The following is an 18,212-nucleotide window of genomic DNA, read 5'->3' as shown; positions in this document are numbered from 1 at the left end:
GCCCTTTTGAGCTATGTGAAAACTGCAGAAAAAAACAATAAAGTGGGGTGTGATCTCCCTCAGTAGTACACTGTAACCTGGCCAAAGGGGGAGAAAAGGCCCACAGGTGTCTCAATTTTTTTTAATTTCAAAAAATAAGGAAACCCTAATCAATCTGAAAGTCATTCTCCTGAACAAAGCTTCAAGATGGTGGGTGGCAAATCTTCAGCAAGGATATTCACCACAGGCATCTTTACTTACCAGTATGATGGCAAATCCCAACCGGAAGATGACTCAGAAGTGGAGGCCCAAGGGCAGCTTGAGGTCATCCAGTCCCACCCCATTAATTACTGAGCACTTGATGTGACCTACCCTAAGCCACCAAGCAAAAAGTGTGAGGTAAGAGAAACAAACTAGATCATCTCTGAAGTCAGAACTGGTAACAAAACCAGGACAGGAGCTCAGTCTAGTGCAGGCCCCACCCCTCATCAGCATATCAGTTGAGGGTGCTCAATGTCCCATCAAAGGAACCAAGGTGAGAGACCTTTGTTCTAGCACCTTACAGGCTGGGTGAGGAATAGTCCCCTTCCATCATCAGTTACCAGCCCTCCCCTTCCCCAACCACATTCACACCAAGGCTAGCAATCTCTTTACATTAAGTAGAGGTGGCATGTTATTTTTACCCCCAGCACTTTCCTTCTTCCTCAGAGTGCAAGATGAGAGGATGTGACATGGAATATGTCATTCTTAAAACTCTCCGGGCAGGCTGTTAGCCTCCAGTGACTGAACCAGCCATCTTAGGTGAACAAAAACTTCAAGATGAGCAAGCAAGTCTTGGGCCACAAGAAGCCCTAAGCAGAGGGTGGAGTATGGTGAGGTAAGCTGCTTTTATTAGCTCACCTCTTTTCCTCTGTGTGTTTTTTGATCTATTTCATTCTCAAGCATACTTGTTAATTTCTCTCTCCCATTACAAAGGTACCAGCCTGAAGTGGTGGACCAGCCCTGCCTGATGTGGAGAGCAGAATACACATGTCTGCCTGTCTGTCTGTCTGAAATGGGGGGTCCAGACCTCTCCTAAAAGCCAAAGGAAGGCTTAGTGTGGCTTTGTCACCTTACAATTCTGTAGAACCCCAGCTCTGGGACATGCTCCCTGACAAAAAGGTACAGAGGCCAAATTCATTTAGGAACAACCTCGGTCTCAGTTCCCCTTTCGAACTTTTCAAAAAGTACCCTGTGCCTTTGACCCTGAGAAGTCTCCAAGAAACAAGTGGAAGTGTTTAAAAACACATCTGACAGCAGAATCTTCTGTATTCCCTAGAACTCACTGTGAGCAACACTTATTTCCTGAGTGGGGACTTGAATGGACGGACCATTTTGCAACCCCGTCTGGCCATGGGACGGGGTGCACATAAGTATATGGGAGCAGGGGAACCCAGATTCCAGCCCAGTCAGTCCCCAGTCAGTGTGGGTCCTGGAGACCTAAGGCAGAGTACAGTGATTGTATACACCAAAACTGTATTATAAACATTAAACTTGCTAAGTAACTAGATCTTAATTCTTCCCAACCCTAGAAAAAGGGTAATTATGTGACATGATGAAGGTGTTAGCTAAGGCTGCAGTGGCAATCATATTGCAATATAAATGTATCGAATCAATACATTGTACTCCTTAAACTTAGACAGTGTTGTATGTTAAGTATATCTCAGAGGAGGCGGGTGGAGGAGAGCATGAATCTAGGATGAATCTGGGGAGGGGAAAGGAAAAAATGGAAGACCAAAAGCAGGCAGAACCACTCAAAGCATTGCAGTAGTAATCCATACAAAGGGGAACAAAGATTATTTTTTTCTAACTTTTTTAAAGTTAGAAAAAAATGCTACACTATTAAAATGGTGGTTCCCTCTGAGTGGTAGAGTCATGGGATAATTTTTTGCCTGCTTCTTTCATACTTGTCTATATATTTTCCAAATTTTCTACAATGTGCATCTGTTACATTTCTAATATTCTAATAATAAAGGGGGGAGCGGTTTCCATTAGATCAGTGGTTCTCAAACTTGAGTGTGCATCAAAATTACCTGGAGCGTTTATTAAAGCACAGCTTGCTGGACCCCACCCCCGAGGTTCTGATTCCATAGGTCTGGGATGGGGCCTGAGAATTCACATCTCTAACAAGAAGCTCCCAGGTGATGGCTGCCTCTGCTGGCCCGGGGACCACACTTTGAGAGCCACTGAATTACAGAAAAGTGAGTGAGACTGGAAAAAATGAATGCACAAGAGCCTTCAAAGGAACAACCAAGAGGATTCTGTCCAATGATTGAATATGAGAAGAAAGGGAGAGATTATGGTCAAAGATAACTTCTTAATCACGGGTTGACTAAGAGTCTCTTTGAGATAACATGAGAATGCTCTCTGTAATGATTGAAAAAGCTCCTCACTTCCTTCCCTTCAATGCAGAAGGAAGAGAGACCCAGCACCACAGCTGGAAAACCCTCCACGTCTTGGTGAGTTTCAAGACTTGGCCAAGCATCATCCTCCCTTGGGGTTTTCTTCTGGTGCATTCTTGGTGTTTACATGACAGGTTCTGAAGGGTGGCCTGGGAAAAGGCTTATTAGAATGTCTGCAGAAGGGAATGGAGCCAGGAAGTTTACTTGAAGAGGGAAGGAAGAGTGTGTGGGGAGGGAAATTACAGCTGAACCAGTGAGGTGAAGTAATTACATTAGCTCAGGTGACCTAGCCAACCAAACTTGAGCTTATCAAGTCGCCTGGTGAAGGCAAAATGGAAATACAGAACCTGTCAACTCCTCTTTGAGCATACACACAAGTGTGCGCTGACGATCCAGAATCCAGATTTAGTCAATTCATTCAGTCAACAAGTATCTAGCCACTCTATGTCCAGTTATTGTGCGGAGGGGTCTGGGAAGGAACCAGGAGAAACAAAAGAGTGGCACTCGCCCTCCAGGATTGGGGAGACGCAGTGAGCATTTATGAAGCAACAACAAATAAACACACACAGCCTATACCACGGCCAGAGGTGGTACAGCACAGCAGTTAACATCAGACTCTTCGACGAGGCTCATATTGTCTGTCCACCACTTACTAGCTAGGTAACCTGAGTCAAAGTACTTAACTTCTTTCTCTCTACCTAGTTGCTTCATCTTAAAAAAAAAAGGTGTTTAGGGGGGTGGCGAGGGAGGATAAATAGCAATACGTACTTCATAGGGTTGTACTGAAGATTAAATGAAATAATATTTGTGAAAAACATAATAGCGCCCTGGCACTTAGCACTATTTTTGTTAAATAAATAAATCAAAGAGGAAATTATTGACATATTTGACTGCATAACAGTATAAAATTTGTGTATAGTACCAGAGGTCATAAATCAAGTTAACCAAAAATGAGGAAATAGTTGCCATATATATGAAAAAGGATTAATATTTTAAATTTAGAACACTTCCAACTCAATGAGAAAAAATATATATAGCACCCTAATTATAAAAGGGCAAATTCACAAAAGGAGAAACAAAAATGGTAATATACCCATGAAAAGATGCTCAACCTCAGTGAAAACAAAGTGATGCAAATTGCAAGTGTGATATCTCTTTTCACCTATCAGATTGGCACAGACTTAAAAAGAATAACCATACTGATGTTGGTGTGGGTGTCGGGACCAGTGGGACTCAGCACAGCTATTCAAGAGTGTCGTTTGACAAAAGGAATTAACACTTAAAAGAGCATAGCCATTGACCCTAAATTTCCAACTTCTAGGAATTTATCCTAGTTAACTCTCCACCAGACCGCCTATCTCCATGAGGCCATAAGCTCCCCGAAAGCAGGACTCACGCCTATTTTATTCAGCAGGTACACTAGGACTTCCTCCAGTGTCTGATACACACAGAAGACCCTCATTATGTGCTGACCCAATGCACTGAAATATGCAACAATGTACAGAGGAGTGTTTGCTGAGACATTGTTTAAGATCGTGAAAACATGGAAATTGTGGAAATCAGAGGCTAGAGGCATATTATTGTATTAAGTGGGGCACAGTGCCCCAGGTTCCCTTTGTTCCCTTTCCACTTACGTTTTCCAGTCCTTTTAAGTAAAGCGCTCCCTTTTCTGAATCACTTTCACATTCTCATATGCTGTATGTGTGAAACAATTTGCAAACATTTCATAAAGTAAGAGTTTGGGGGAAAATAAATATGTTGTCAAAGCTTTTCACCAAATTGAAGCATTTTGTGATCTTTTCAATCAGAAGGGACAAAATGATCCCCCTTCTGAAAAGACCAGGGCTCCCAGCAAACAGGAGAATTGCTAAGTATAACCAACATTACACCCTACACTATGAGGTCTATTGTCTGGTTGTAAGAAAGCTTTCAATTTACAGGTTTTGAGTATCAAACTTTCTCTACAAACCCTCATGTAGGTTCAAAGATGAAGGGAAATACTCTTAAATTAGGAATTTGTGGGGGAGGGGGAACATTTACTCTCTATTTCCAGATGGCTCTTCTATAACAATTTATGCTTATAAGAGAAGCAAATGTGGTTACATGTTATCTTTTTTTGCAAATCTGATAGAAAATCTGTGCCCAGCTGAGGCACTCCACATGGCCCGAACTATTTCTGCTGCTTCTGCCTTTCCAGAGATAGCCCCTATAGTGGGGAGCTTGCCGTAGAAGAGGCTGCCACTCTGAGCTCTTGGACTTCATTCATCTACAGTCAAGACTCATTATTCAAGGTAGCTAACTGTGTTCTATCAAGTCTCCATAAACAATGAATGAACAAATGCTGAACCGTTGCTCCTAGAGGAAACATACGATGAGGTTCCTGGAGCTGTTGGTCAAAACATAACCTTATTTTCTCTGCGTTTCCATTTAAAGACACGTTATTTAACATCTAGTGTTGATTTACTAACATTGAAGTCACGGCCAATAGTAAGTACTATAACTCATGTCTGAACGAAGCTTATCTAACACATATATTTTTCTCCACAAGGCAAACAGCCTTCGTGAGCTTAGAACACTAAACACCACTTGAGCGTTAAAATCAGGTGCCATTTTACACAGCAAAATCACCAACAGAAAACACAGAACACCGTGCCACTAAGTAGACCACAGAAAGGACACTAACAGAATGAGAGCTGAAACAAGTGGGCAGATCATTCATTGCTTTTCTCAAGCTCAGCTGGGAACGTGTGCATCAGGCAACTCAAATTGTTGTCACTCTACATATGTCCACATGACCGTGACAGCCCCACAAGCATTGATTTGGGGGTTAAAATAAATATTAGCAAGTACACAAAGTTGCAAATATGGAATCTGTGACTAATGAAGATCAACTGTATTTAACAAACACTTAAAACAGCACTGACTCAGTACCAGACAGTGTTCTAAAGCTCTGAAAATATTCCGTTGTTTCAGCCTCACGTTAACCATGTGAGGCAGATATGATTATTATGCCAATCTTACAAATGAGGAACCTAAGGCACAGAGAGGTGTAGCCACCTGCCCAAGGTCACACAGCTGGTAAGTGATGAGGCTGGGATTTGAATCCACTCAGTGTGGCTCTAGAGTTTGGAGCCGTGTTATAGGTAGCAGTCAAGGGAAGCTTCAGACCAGTCCAGAGCATTTGACTTCTAGAACCTCGTGGGGCCCAAAGACATGAAGGCCAGGATCACTGGGGCTCCAGGAAGGAAAAACTGTGACCAGAAAATAAAGGAAGGAAAAGGGGACTTTAAAACTGAATGAAAAGGCACTACTTGCAAAAAACCAAAGTTCAGCTTCTCTGTCATAATGTGGTATAATGTAACTTTCTAATAAAAAAGAAATCAAGTAGATACTGAGTGTCAAACAGATTCTAAGTGCCTTGAAGGGGAAGGACACTACCTGATGCTTTTTTTTTTTCCTGCTCACAGCATGTGGCACAGTGGTAATCAAAACTATGGATTGTTTAACAGGAAAAAAAATGTTCCTTTTTATGCTTCTCTCAAGCTGGTGTCTAATAACTATACAGATTAGTCGAAGAAAAGTAGAATCAACCTCTTCCTCCTGCAAAGTTTTTAAGAGCTCTTATTGTTTTCTTCTCTTCAGCAAGTGAGTACACCAAGTAACACAGTCTCATGGGTTCCAGTGGCTAGGTCTGCCAAAGTTGTAACCATGCCAAGAAATAACTTCTCTCATCTTTCTTTTTCAGAGGGATGTGAAAGAAAACAATTCTCTTTAAAGATTGTCTTTTTAAAACAAAGTAAAAGCTCCAAATTTGATGAACTCTCTGGGAAACAGTAGAGAGATTAAAATATTACCAACATATTTCCCTGCTGTACAAAGTTCTTTTGGGGGATTAGCAACTTATTCAACTTCTTATGACAACAGCCAAACCTGATGCCTTTTCTCCTCTCTTGGATAGTGAATTTCACCAACACGTCCCACCTTGAAAGCCCACTCCTTCCAAAAATATAATAGCATCTCTTGTGCCTTTAATGTTGTGATTCAGGTGCAGGCATTAGTGCATGGAGACTCAAGCTTGGCTGGAAAGGAAGTAGCCAAAGGGATTGCTGTGGGTGAAATTAACAGCACCTCAATTCTCTGTGCTCAGACACGTGATTCTGATTGGCTTCAAAGATTTGGCCCCCAAACAACCAGGCATCCTTTTTAAGTTGGCATTTCTTCCACCGAGAAATACTGAGCATCTTTTCTACATGCCTCACCCAGTGCTCGGCCAGCTGTCAAACAATATGGATCCCGGAAGGGGGTGCTGCCCACGTTGATGACGGCAGCCTTTAGTGCCTGTTGCTCATAGCAAACGTCAAAGAGCCTTCAGGACAGGGGTCCAGGCAGTTGGCTGAGACACCCCGGGCAAGTATCCATGCACCAGGAGTGCCAGCACAAGCTACCCGAGGGCCAAGGTAGGCACACCATGGTGTCCTGGACGTCCAGATGGAGTCTAGTCCCAGAGAATGGATGTCAAGAGCTTTCCGGAGGCTACCCAGGCCAGGTTCAAAGGGAGGGATGAACCTCATGACATCCATTCCAAAGAAATCCCACCTGCTAGTGGCATGTCCAGGCTCATCTTCCCCACCTACCAGTCTCCCAGTTAAGTCTCCAAGAGCATGGTGAGCAGGCAGCTGCCACAGTTTGCTGTCTCTTCATGATCTGGACTGGGAAGACGTGGAGATAGGGAAGAAGTAATGGCCACTCCCAAGGAACTGGACCCCCGAGTCAGCTAGGATCCTGAAAGGTCATTTTGTCAACCCCTTTGGTAAGACAAATTTGGTTTTCTTGGGCCTGGAAATCTGATGGGGCCGAATTGCTAGAGTAAGTGTCTTCATCCACACACACTCACATCATACTGATATTCAGGAGTGTAACAGGGCAAACTCACTCTGAAACATCCTTCTCCCTCCAAAGTGCGGTGACATCCCCTTCCCTGCAATGCCTGCCACCCTGTGAGAGCTTGGCTCAGCCACTCAGCACGGAGTCCCCAGCTCGCTGCTTTTCAATAACTTGAATATCAAACCAAGCACAAAGGGAATAATACACGGCAGTTGCTGGAAAAAGCTCTCTCCATCTACTTCTTTCTCTCTGGCACACGCAACTAAAAGATAATATATTTTTTTAAATCCCCACAAAACTTCCCACTTAAACTTGGGGTGCAAAAGGCATCTGCAATGTGGGAGTCCCAGGACCAGCACAGGGGTCGAAAGGGAAGGTTTCAATGAAATACAAAAGCAGCGCAGACCTGGGGGGAGCAGTCTGTCCCATGACAAGGCAGCAAACTGCCAAACTGTCATTTTGGTCGGCGGCTGAACAGAAGGCTCGAGTAATGACAACCACAAAACTCATTTAAAGTCTGAAAAGGTGACTAATGAGCTCATTCATGCTGGCTATAAATTATTCACTACAACACTGATCCCACTCAAGACAAACAGTAAAGTAAACTTTAAACACAGACAACACCAGCCTCCGAAGTGGAACAAGTTATGTCTGTAAAACTTTGCACAATGAAGAGGATACTTGTCTCTCCCTCATCTATTGTCACATTCATTCTTCTGTTTACTTTCTTTTTACTGCCTTTAATCAAATTTAAGCAGACACAGCTGTTCCACATTTATTTCTCTCTTGAGGTTTTTTTTTTTCCATTAGTTATTACGAGCAATCATGATGCCCTAAAAATAGCAGCAAATTATATTCTCTAGAAATTGAAGGCTGACCTTAAAATGAAGCCCAGGTCTTCAGAAAGAATATTCATGTGCACATGTTGGATGAGTGACAGACGGCCCTGCACAACGGCGAAACAAAAGTGCAAAGCATTTTCCACTCTTTGAGGGGTTTTCAATTTGCTTCCAAATTTCCTTTGGTTCTAGTGGAAACATGTTGCTTCAAAACCTTATAATACGGAACCTGCTTCCCATGGTCATGTTTTGGTTAAGATTTTCATGAAAACTCACAATCCGAACAGAAAAAAAAAAAGGAGAAATGTCTCATTTAGGCTTTTCAGATAAAGCCAGCAGCAGGTTTGTGGAAAACCCACCACATTTACTGCAGACAACTTTCACTTTCTTGTTTAATATTAAATAAAGAATTTTAGCTCTTCTGTTTTCATAAACTGTGCTACTTGCTACTACTGCCACTATTAAAAGCATTGTGACTGGAGAAGTAGTTCCATGTTTTTCAAACCTTTATTTTTTTAATCTATTTTCAAGACATAGGAAGAGTTAAGAATTTCAAATCTAATCAATTTTTCCCCCCTTAAAAATAGTCTCCAAATAAGTACTTACATTAGTTCTTGGTCAGATCGCTGAACATTATGTATTTTTAAACTGCTATGAATACTTTGAAAAGGAGCCACAGAAAAGCCACAGAAAACACTCATATTCAAATACCGCCAGATGGAGGTTCTGACTAACCAAAAGTGAAAGCAGAACGGTCTGAAGCTGAGTTGTACCCTGCACACACCTCGAGATTACGGAGGGGCGGGGGGGGGGGGGATAAATAGTCTTGGGCCCAGGAATCTTGCATAATATATGAGAAATAATGCATGGAAGGCAAATTAGACCAGGGCTTTAACTTCAAAGTGAGCCTTGGCCAAGCTCTGACTCCATTTAAGGAAAATCTTCCACGTTGTTTTCAGTTTCTTGCCCATGAACTAAAGGCTTGTCCAGCCACTGCTGTTGTCTGAAATGCAAAGCAATTTTTCTTGTAAGTCGAGAAAGAGGAGTCCTGCAATATTTATAGCAAAGTACTTTGCCACCTACCGACAGCAATCTGGCTGGGCTTCGCCTGCTTAGCATGTTTTTGTATCCATGCTCCTGTATCTAGTAAGAAGCCGTTCTTTCTTTCAGTCCTCGGTGCAAGAGTTCTTGCCATTGTGTTGTGGTTTAACCCAAACGACATGTAAAAACCCAGTTCTAGCCAAAGACATGGAAAAGTCAAGGACCCTGTTGAAGTGTCAGCTGCTCTGCACCTCTCCCCTAGCTAGGTTCCTGTCACCTGTCTGTGGAAGGGTGTGGATACAATACTGCTTTGAAACTCAGCGACATGACACGTGGGTCCTTCCCTGGTAACACGTCTGGCAGAGTTCTCTGCTCCCTTCGTTGGCGGGAAACCTGGCTTGTCCAGAAACGGTCCTAATACCACCCTACTTCTCATTTTCCTGAGGAGCTGCAAAGGTAATGCCCATTTGGTCTGAGGAGGTTCAGACCAAACAGTGAATACCGAGTAGCCAATTACTTCAATCCAAAGAATTACAAAACATACATTACAACAAAAGCCCTCCAATGCTTCTTACATGCTGGGCACTTGCCAAGAGTTTTACCTGTGTTATTTATTTACACAGGTGCTGCCATCCTCTTTTACAGATGAGGACAACTAAGGCTTGGAGAAATTAAGTCACTTGCCAGTAGTCAACAAGTGGTGGCTCGTAAAGGTGAAACGGAAAGTTAAGACCCCATGTCTCTGTGGCCTGCAGAGCCCGCCCTCTCACCCACTACATTCTCCTATTTATTTATATGATCCAAGATATAATTTCCGAGATTACAGAGTATAACTTGCCACTTGTGATCTACCTCTTGTGCTTCTCTGTCACAATTTTGGGGGTTTGTTTGATTTGGTTTTTGCATAGCACTTTTCAAACGGGCCACAAACCAGAGACACCCTTTTTATTCTCACAGGCTTAGCTCCCTATGCTCACGTAGAAAAGGACGCCATTCACTGAATGGACATATTTACAAAACACCAAAATACCCAGGGCAATGGTCACCCACCAGCACTCTGCTCCTATCTGAATAATAAAACATATAGTAAAAAGATGGCGGGGGGAAAACTCATGACAGTGGACAACTCCAGGGGCCAGGCCTGAAACTCCAAATCTGTCCCTATCGCCCATCTGGATAGATCCTCAGAAGGAACACGCAGCTATGAAAGGGCCCGCAGAACAATCTACGCTTTCTCCAATCCTTACCCCCACTCTCCCCCAATCCAACAAATGAACCATTTTTCAATATCCTACAGCCACAGGGATAAAGATGTGATGGTTTTACTTCAAGCTAATGATTCCAAAGTGCAACTATTTGACTAGAAACCATTTTCCAACTGTCTCTCTTGCACTTTACAAAATTACGTGCTATTGTCTCCCAGTCTAGAAATACCACTGACCACCACACTAGAACTATTATTTTCCAAAAGCATTATTACTACAGAGAATTAGGTCAAGGTACAGATCACCCTTGGCCAACTCTATAAATACGTTCAAAAATTAGCCAGCCACAATGAAAATATACTGACTGTACTACTAATCCAATTAACTTTCCCCCCATATATGAGGGTAAAACGCCCCTAGTAAGGCAGCCCCATGCCCCACAGGCCCTCTTGAGCCTTCACACAGCCCTGTACACTGGGCATGAAGAGATGACATGTTCCCATAGCTCACTGCCACCTCCAGCCGCCATGTCACCCTCACGTCCATGGCACTCCCCAACAGATTTTGGTACTAAGGCCAAGGAGTTTGTTCCTCACGAACCACCCCCAGGTGCTTCCTTGAAAGCTTTCCTGATGCCACTACTGGAAATTCGTCTCAAGACTAGCCAAGGGCTCCGTAAAAAGTGGAGGAAGGAGAAGGCTGAGGTCTGTGGTTTCATTCTCCAGAAACCCTCAGCTATCCAAAGGGATCTGATTCCACTGCCATTTAGAGGCTCTCTCTGGCCTTTGCCAATACCCGCTCCCTCTGAAACCAAATCAAACCTCTTGGCTTCTTTGTGACACCAGCATCATAACAGAGCCTCTGAGGGTTATGTTAAGAAAAACAAACCCTGCCCAGACCTTCTGCGTCTCCTGCGAATGAACCAAGTTACATGGGCTGCGCAGACAACGTGCTTACCAAGTCAGAGCAGGTTTTACACGACTTTCCTACGGCTCCTCCCTCACAGCCTCCACTGCTCATTTTTCTAGATCAAAATCTGTAACTCACGGGTAGGAAGAAAGGCACTAAGGCTGACTGCCCTGACTTATCATTCAATCTAAACAGAGCTATCTGTTTACTAACTACAGTCTTAGCTTGACAGCCCTGGCCAGCAAAGGTTTGTTTCTTCATTACAAAAACCTGATATGAAAAGAAAAGAAAATCTTCAAGGTTACGCTTAGGAAGGCCCTCACGAATGGTGTCGGACGAGCCCCTAATTTAATGAGGCAACGGAGGCCCAGAGAAGTGAAAGGACAGGGCCACACGTCAGACTGCACACTGGCAGTTTCCCCCCTAGTGTCCATTCTTCTCCCCTCCCTTGCCAACAGCTCCCCAGATTTCTCAGCCTTGTGGTTGGGGTGGGACCGACCCCATCATCAGCTCCAGAGGCACTTGGCTGAAGACCACGCAGGTCCAGCCAGGACTCAGTGCCGCAGCCGACACACTTCCTCTGTTGTTTAGAAACTGAGCTGGCTTTTCTGTCATTTGCAACCCAGAGCATCCCAACAGATAGCCCCGCAGAGTTACTGGCCGGTCCAACTTCATGACTGCCTGTCCAAAGATATTTCTGCCATAGTAGTCTCAAACATTACAAAACAAGAGAAAAACCATATTTTGACAAATTTAGTGGCTGGACTTGTGAAGCATAAAAAGTTTTGGGAGAAAAATGTGAAATTAAATATTATCACTGAGCACTTTAAAAGTACGGCTTAATATGTAACTATGGCCCTATTAATAGAATATTATTGATGAATGGAGAATTCATGAATGGAGATTAACTGTAGAGAACTCATGGCTAATGCGGAAGGACAGGTCTATTTCGCACTTGAGACAAATCATGACTCCCACCTAGGTCTCCAAGTTTGAACAGCAGCTGGGCCCATTCCGACCTCCTGGAGGAACGATGTCTCAGTTTTATATCCCCAAGTGCCTAGCCCCAGATGGGGTGCTGATGGAAGGGTGATGACAGTCACAATGGCTAAATTTACAGAGTACACTGTAGTGTAGGAAGAAAGAAAGAAAGAAAGAAAAGAAAAGAAAAGAAAGAAAGAAAGAAAGAAAGAAAGAAAGAAAGAAAGAAAGAAAGAAAGAAAGAGACCCAAGGTGGAGTCACTTGCCCCCAGGACAGTAAACCAAGACTTATTTGAAGTTTCAGCCCCTCCCAGGAATGTGACAAACCAGTCTGGATTTTCTTGATCCTCAGGGTCATCTGCCTAGTAAGACCCCTGCCTTCTCCCAAGGAAAGGTGCCCGTGCCTGAACAACCTTTTCTTTTGCTAGTAACTTTTCTTATCCCACCCAGTGTCTGCCTATAAAAACCTTTCATTTTGTGCAACTTCTGGAAGCTCCCTTCTATTCGCTAGATGGGGTGCTGCCCGATTCAAGAATTGTTTAATAAAGCCAACTAGATTTTCAAATGTATTCAGTGGAATTTTGTTCTTTAACAGTAGCTGTTACTACATGAAGAAATTGAGCTGTATTTTATCTGTTTTTTTGTCACCAAACGCTCCCAATGATCAATGTGAGGCAGACTGATCAAAATAGAGTTAACAAACGCTACTGAACAAGTGAATGACTGTTGCACAAATTTGACTAATTTAAGATTATATTTAGTGTCAGTGAGAATATATTCCTTAGTAATTCTAAAAGTCTAAAATTAAAAAGACAAGTGTCAATAAGTATAATAAAATATGATCTAGTTAACATTTATTGAGTACTCACGGGAGAATTTACCATGAAATATTGAAGTTTAAACCTCAGCACCCGTCACTCACACACGCGCCTTCCACAGCCGTGGGAAGGACCCCAGAAATGTATTGAATGAGCATCTTTAGTATTTTAAGATTAGTCACTGCACAGAAAACCTTAAAATGCCCTCAAACATTTTAGAGCTCATATATGAAAGAAACTTTAGAGAAGTTACCCAAATTTGACAATTATCCTAAAAACTTACATTGACATTATTGACATATTATCACTAATCAGTTGGGAAGCTAAAAGACTTTTTTTTCTAAACCATCAACAATAAAAAATAAATTTCAATCAAACATGCTAGAAGAATGAGTGGATTATCTTGTTATTCTCTCGAGAGAAAATGGCATTCCAAAATCACTATCATATGAAAAAAAGGATCAGAGTACACGGCCCCCAAAATGTAGGGAAAAATGTAACACAGACATACATGAAACGGCTGAGTAATAATATTAGGCTATTTTTATTTTTATTTTTTGATTTTGTGATGTTTAGGATGTCAGCTTTTTAATCATATACTTTCTATGTTCGCTTTCATTTGAAATAAACGCTTACTTTTATACCTGGTTTTCTATTTACAATTTCACATCCTTTCCTTAAAGACTTCCCCCCCAAAACTGAACAGGCTTCGGGCCATACGAAGCCTGCATCCACCCCATGTGTGCCAGGCTCCTAGCTTTTCATGGACCATCTTCTCTCAGTCTGCCGACAGCAATTTGAGGCAGTTCCTCTTATCCCCATTGTACAGATGAGGAATCTGAGCTAAAACAGCCTGCCAAAGGTCACCCAGCTAAGAAGTGGCCAGAGCTAGAACTAATTAATCCCAGCAGACTGATCCAAAGGGCTCCTAGCCAGGGTACCATCCTGCTTTACCAGTTCTGCTTCTTGGCCTACCCAGCCCACAAGGCAAGAAAAGGAAGGCCCACTTCTTCTCAGATCTAGATGTGCCTTCCTGGTCTCTAGCTGCTGCAGCAGCTTCCGGGTAGTTTGGGGGAAAGGGGCGTCTCAGACCCAGGGAGCAGAGAGAGCCTTATTTCATTTGATGCAGACCTGAGGATTCAACCCTTGTCAATGGGCAGCAGTGGGACTCTGCAGTGGGTCACCTTTCCAGCCACAACTTCTCAGTCAGTGACCAGCCATTTCCTTTGATGTTATTTATGGTTCAGGTGACCTTGATTAGGCTGCCACAGGACAGATATCATGGTGACAGTGGGTCCACATGTCCAAGCCTCAGTGGGCACTGATGGCTTCAGGGAGGAACACACAGGGGACCAGGCACTGGTCTGACTTCAGTAAAGGAAGCCCTGGATCCAGGGTGAGAGCACAGGTAAAGTGCCAGCTCCCCTTCCTCCCCAACTGGGTCCCTCCCCAGGGTCTCACCCCAGCCGAGGGCCAGGACTCTCCTCTGAATTCAGAACAACTGTGTTGTCCAAACAATGGCATAATGCTTGTGTCTGATTAACTCCTCGCTGCCTCAATTCTGTGTCTGACGAACCGGGTCCCTCATCTGACGCCCTCCGCCCCAACTACAGAACCCTTCTGGGAACTGTCCTCCCTGCTCACAGGACTGCACCTGCTGTTTTTTGGTCCCACTCATTTTATGTGATTATAAAAATGATAAAACTGCGAGGCAGTCTGTCTTACCTTCTTGAATCAGAGAGCAGCTGAGCCCAGAGGAACTCAGGGAACCAGTGGAACTCAAGGCCTTCGACTTCACCAAGACACAGTGTCACAGGGAAAGATCAGTGCTCTGACTCACCCGCACACCCTCAGCTCTGCCCTACACATCCCACCAACTAGAACCCAAAGCCCCACCCCCCCAGCAAGATTGGTGTATCGATATGCGAAGTTTCACAGAGACACCCAGTTCCCACCCAAAGGGTGGATTGTGTTAACATATCTAAAGGACTAAAGCGTCCTCCAGAAGTGGGCTGGGGTAAGGGGGTTGGGTGTGTGTGTCTGTGTGTGTGTGGGAGGGGGAGGGCAGGGGGCTCAGGAAACTGGAAGCTCCTACAAATTCCACAAAGAGGAAACCTCTTCCAAGGCCCGCCCACCCAGCACTGCAGCATTAACCTTGGCCTTGAGGTTGGGGGGAGGGGGGAGGTCTCAGCAACAATAGTATTAGGTTGGTGCAAAAGTAATTGCGGATTAAAAGGTTAAAAATAATTGCAAAAACTGCAATTCCTTTTGCACCCACCTAATGTATAGTTACACAGAGGGCTGTGACCAGTTGGCTTTTCCAATGGCACTCAACATTCAAATCGTCCAACCTTCCCTTCCTTATTCCCAATGTTACCAAACCACTTCCAGGCAGTACTATTTCTCGCTGTAGATTAATACACAGCCTTTTTGATTTGTTACATCTGTCCCATGAGATTAGTTCACAGGTGCACCCTTGCAAAATGGGTCTGCTCTTCTGGGCGGAAGTCAGTCCGTGGATATGACATCACACAGAGTTCCTCACCTCACCCAATCCTGCTGTTGGCCATAAACACCCACTGGGACACCCCTATCTTCTGCGCAAGCTAAACAGCAGGGTCCTGCCCAGCAGATGGTAAGGGTTGGAAGTCTTTGCTGAGTAAGGGAAGGATTGAGGGACTGATTGGTCTGCTCTGGGCAGCAATGGATCCATGAGCAAGAATACACTCATCCTTTTGACTGCCATGACATCCATTTAAAGGATGAGAGGCTGGAGGGCAGAACGACTAACACCACAGCCTGTGTGCCATTCTGGTCAAGCTGCGAGGGTCTGTAAAATGGGGATATAATGCAGCCCGCATCACGGGTTCCTAGGACAAATAAACACATTGAGATACGTAAAGCACTTACGGGGATGCATGGCACAGGACAAATGCTATATAGGTGTTTACTCTTATTAAATACAATATAAAGGATTTACAATAGAACAGGAGTTAAGAGCCAACTTAAAGAACTATTTACTCATTATTCACATTAATGCCTAAAACCGGTCTGTTTTCTCCTAAGCAGAATGATGACCGCTTTCCTTCTTTTCTTTTTTTTACACAGTAGTTTAAACTACCAAGAAACCACTGAAATTCTTTCCTGGAATTAATGAGGATTTCCTGATATTTTCCAAAACTTCTTGAAGGCCTCTGAAAAACATCTCTGTTCTTGCCCAGATCTCATACTATCTCTGTTGAAAGAGCAAACAGGACTCGCTCTCAGGACAGTTTATTAGAATAAACTTGCCTGACCTTTATGACAAGACCTTCAAATTCCAGCCCGACTTGTAGGAAACTGCCACTGAAAACTGTCCAAGTTCCTGGGGGAGTGGGAAGGGGTCAGCTCATAAACAGTTTTTATGATGTTTTCTTTTCAAACCTACCTGCTCCTCTGAGGGGACAGGTGTCGCCATCGCCTGTAACCTTTCCCTACAATGCACAGATGCAACCTCTATCTATGCAGAAGCATCACAACATTCCCAGCCCTCTGCCACCAGTGAAAACTGCTCAGTGCTGTGGAAGAGGACACGACCAGGGAGCTCATGCTAACACATTTGTCATAATTCTGACTTTTCTCGGGGTCCACGTTCAGAAGTGAGAAATGGGACAGCAGTCTGAGGATTGTTGCTGGTAGAGTTTGGCCATGATGGAACATTGTGGCTGTGGGAGGTGACAGTGCAACTCTGCCCTTCCACAGTGGAGAACACCCCAGGCTGGTTAGTTCCTGAAAACTCCACAGTCTCCCTTGAGAGTAATACTCACATTCATGGATGACTGCTATCTATTGGGTCAGTGCAAAAGTAATTGCGGTTTACAAGGTTAAAAATAATTGCAAAAACCACAATTATTTTTGCACCAACCTAATATACGGGTTAGGTACACGGTCTGCTGCTCAAACATCCACAACTTCTCAATGTTATCCTACCAGCCAGTCTTCCCAGCCATGGACATCATTTACACATTAGCCTACACCCCACTGCAGGGCCTGCTCAGTATTCAAACTGAAAAATTGTTATGGCTAACTTGACTTTCCAACCCAACATCAGAAACAGGAGACGAAAACTTTCTATAGAAGGGGGTCAGCAAACTACAACCTGCAAGCCAAATCCAGCCCTCGGCCTGCTTTTGTCAATAAAGTTTTAGTTATACAGCCACACCCATTAGTTTATGGGCTGCCTATGGCTACTTTCTGGCTATAGGCTATAGAGAAAGAAGTAAGCAGTGGCAAATAGACCATCATAGCCAGCAAAGCCTAAAATATTTATTATCTGACCCTTCAGAGTAAAGAGAGAGAATGACAAAAGCCACTGGAATATTTACGGAAGTTCCTGATGACCTATGACTCATGGATTAAAAAGGACAGTCACCTAATAAGTCAGCAGAAGGAAACTTGGGTTCAAGTGCTGTTGCTACCAACGGCTCAGCTCTGTGAGGTCATGCCAGCATTTTCACCTCTCTGCTTCCATTCCATTCATAAAATAGGATTAGTCATGAGTGGCAAGTGCATGACAAATAAGGAGCTACTACCCCAACGTACGCATTCTGAACACAAGACAGGAAGGATTGGCTGTTTGTTTTCTGAAGGGTAAGAGAACCCGTCTTTGGTATAGAACCACTCCTTTTTCAGCTGGCTGTACAGCACATATTGTTTTCATCAAGCCCCTGTGATATGCAATGCATTGAGCGAGTCACAGCCCCACAAGACATGGGACTCCAACTGAGGATAGAAGATAAGAGAAACCCAGGTCACCCCAGGCGGGGATATTTAAAAAAATGTTGTTGTTGTTGTTGTTTTTAAAAGGAAATATATGAAGAGTGCCTGAAAGAATGGGGAGGAAGTCAGAGAAAAGGTAAAGGGAAGGGAGAACATTGCACTTTGTTCTTGACTGCAGGGAGCAGTAAAACAAATGCCCAGAGGGAGGAAGATCAAGGAGATATTCAGTGAACCATAGACTAGACGGGTTCATCTGAACAAAAGGGCCACTCGTGGGAATAACAGAAATGATGGCTGGAAAGGTAAAGTTGGACCCAGATGAAGAAGGGACCTGAATCCCAGACCCACAAGTTTAGA

The 18,212-nt window shown here is 43.7% G+C and overlaps 1 protein-coding gene and 1 long non-coding RNA gene across 9 annotated transcripts in view; one reads left to right on the top strand and one right to left on the bottom strand.

The window, feature by feature from the left end:
• Window positions 1–18,212, bottom strand: part of FOXN3 (forkhead box N3) — a 367,936-nt gene that overhangs the window by 221,364 nt on the left and 128,360 nt on the right. For 2 of the 8 annotated variants that reach the window (XM_019744753.2, XM_074327059.1), the window contains exon 1: window positions 8,750–8,901. The exons of 5 other annotated variants lie outside the window; for them this stretch is intronic. The gene's annotated coding sequence lies outside the window, so the exon portion shown is untranslated. Of the gene's footprint in view, window positions 1–240; window positions 264–8,749; window positions 8,902–18,212 lie in introns of those variants that run through there. One more of the 8 variants, XM_019744771.2, reaches the window with a different exon arrangement.
• LOC141570515 (uncharacterized) lies at window positions 255–4,181 on the top strand. The gene is made up of 3 exons (XR_012494559.1): window positions 255–378; window positions 688–856; window positions 955–4,181. It is a non-coding gene; the product is annotated as an uncharacterized LOC141570515 (long non-coding RNA).

This window comes from Rhinolophus sinicus, linkage group LG03, assembly GCF_036562045.2.
Source record: "Rhinolophus sinicus isolate RSC01 linkage group LG03, ASM3656204v1, whole genome shotgun sequence".
Taxonomy (NCBI): Eukaryota; Metazoa; Chordata; class Mammalia; order Chiroptera; family Rhinolophidae; genus Rhinolophus; species Rhinolophus sinicus.
This window is presented reverse-complemented; position numbering and strand designations above follow the sequence as displayed.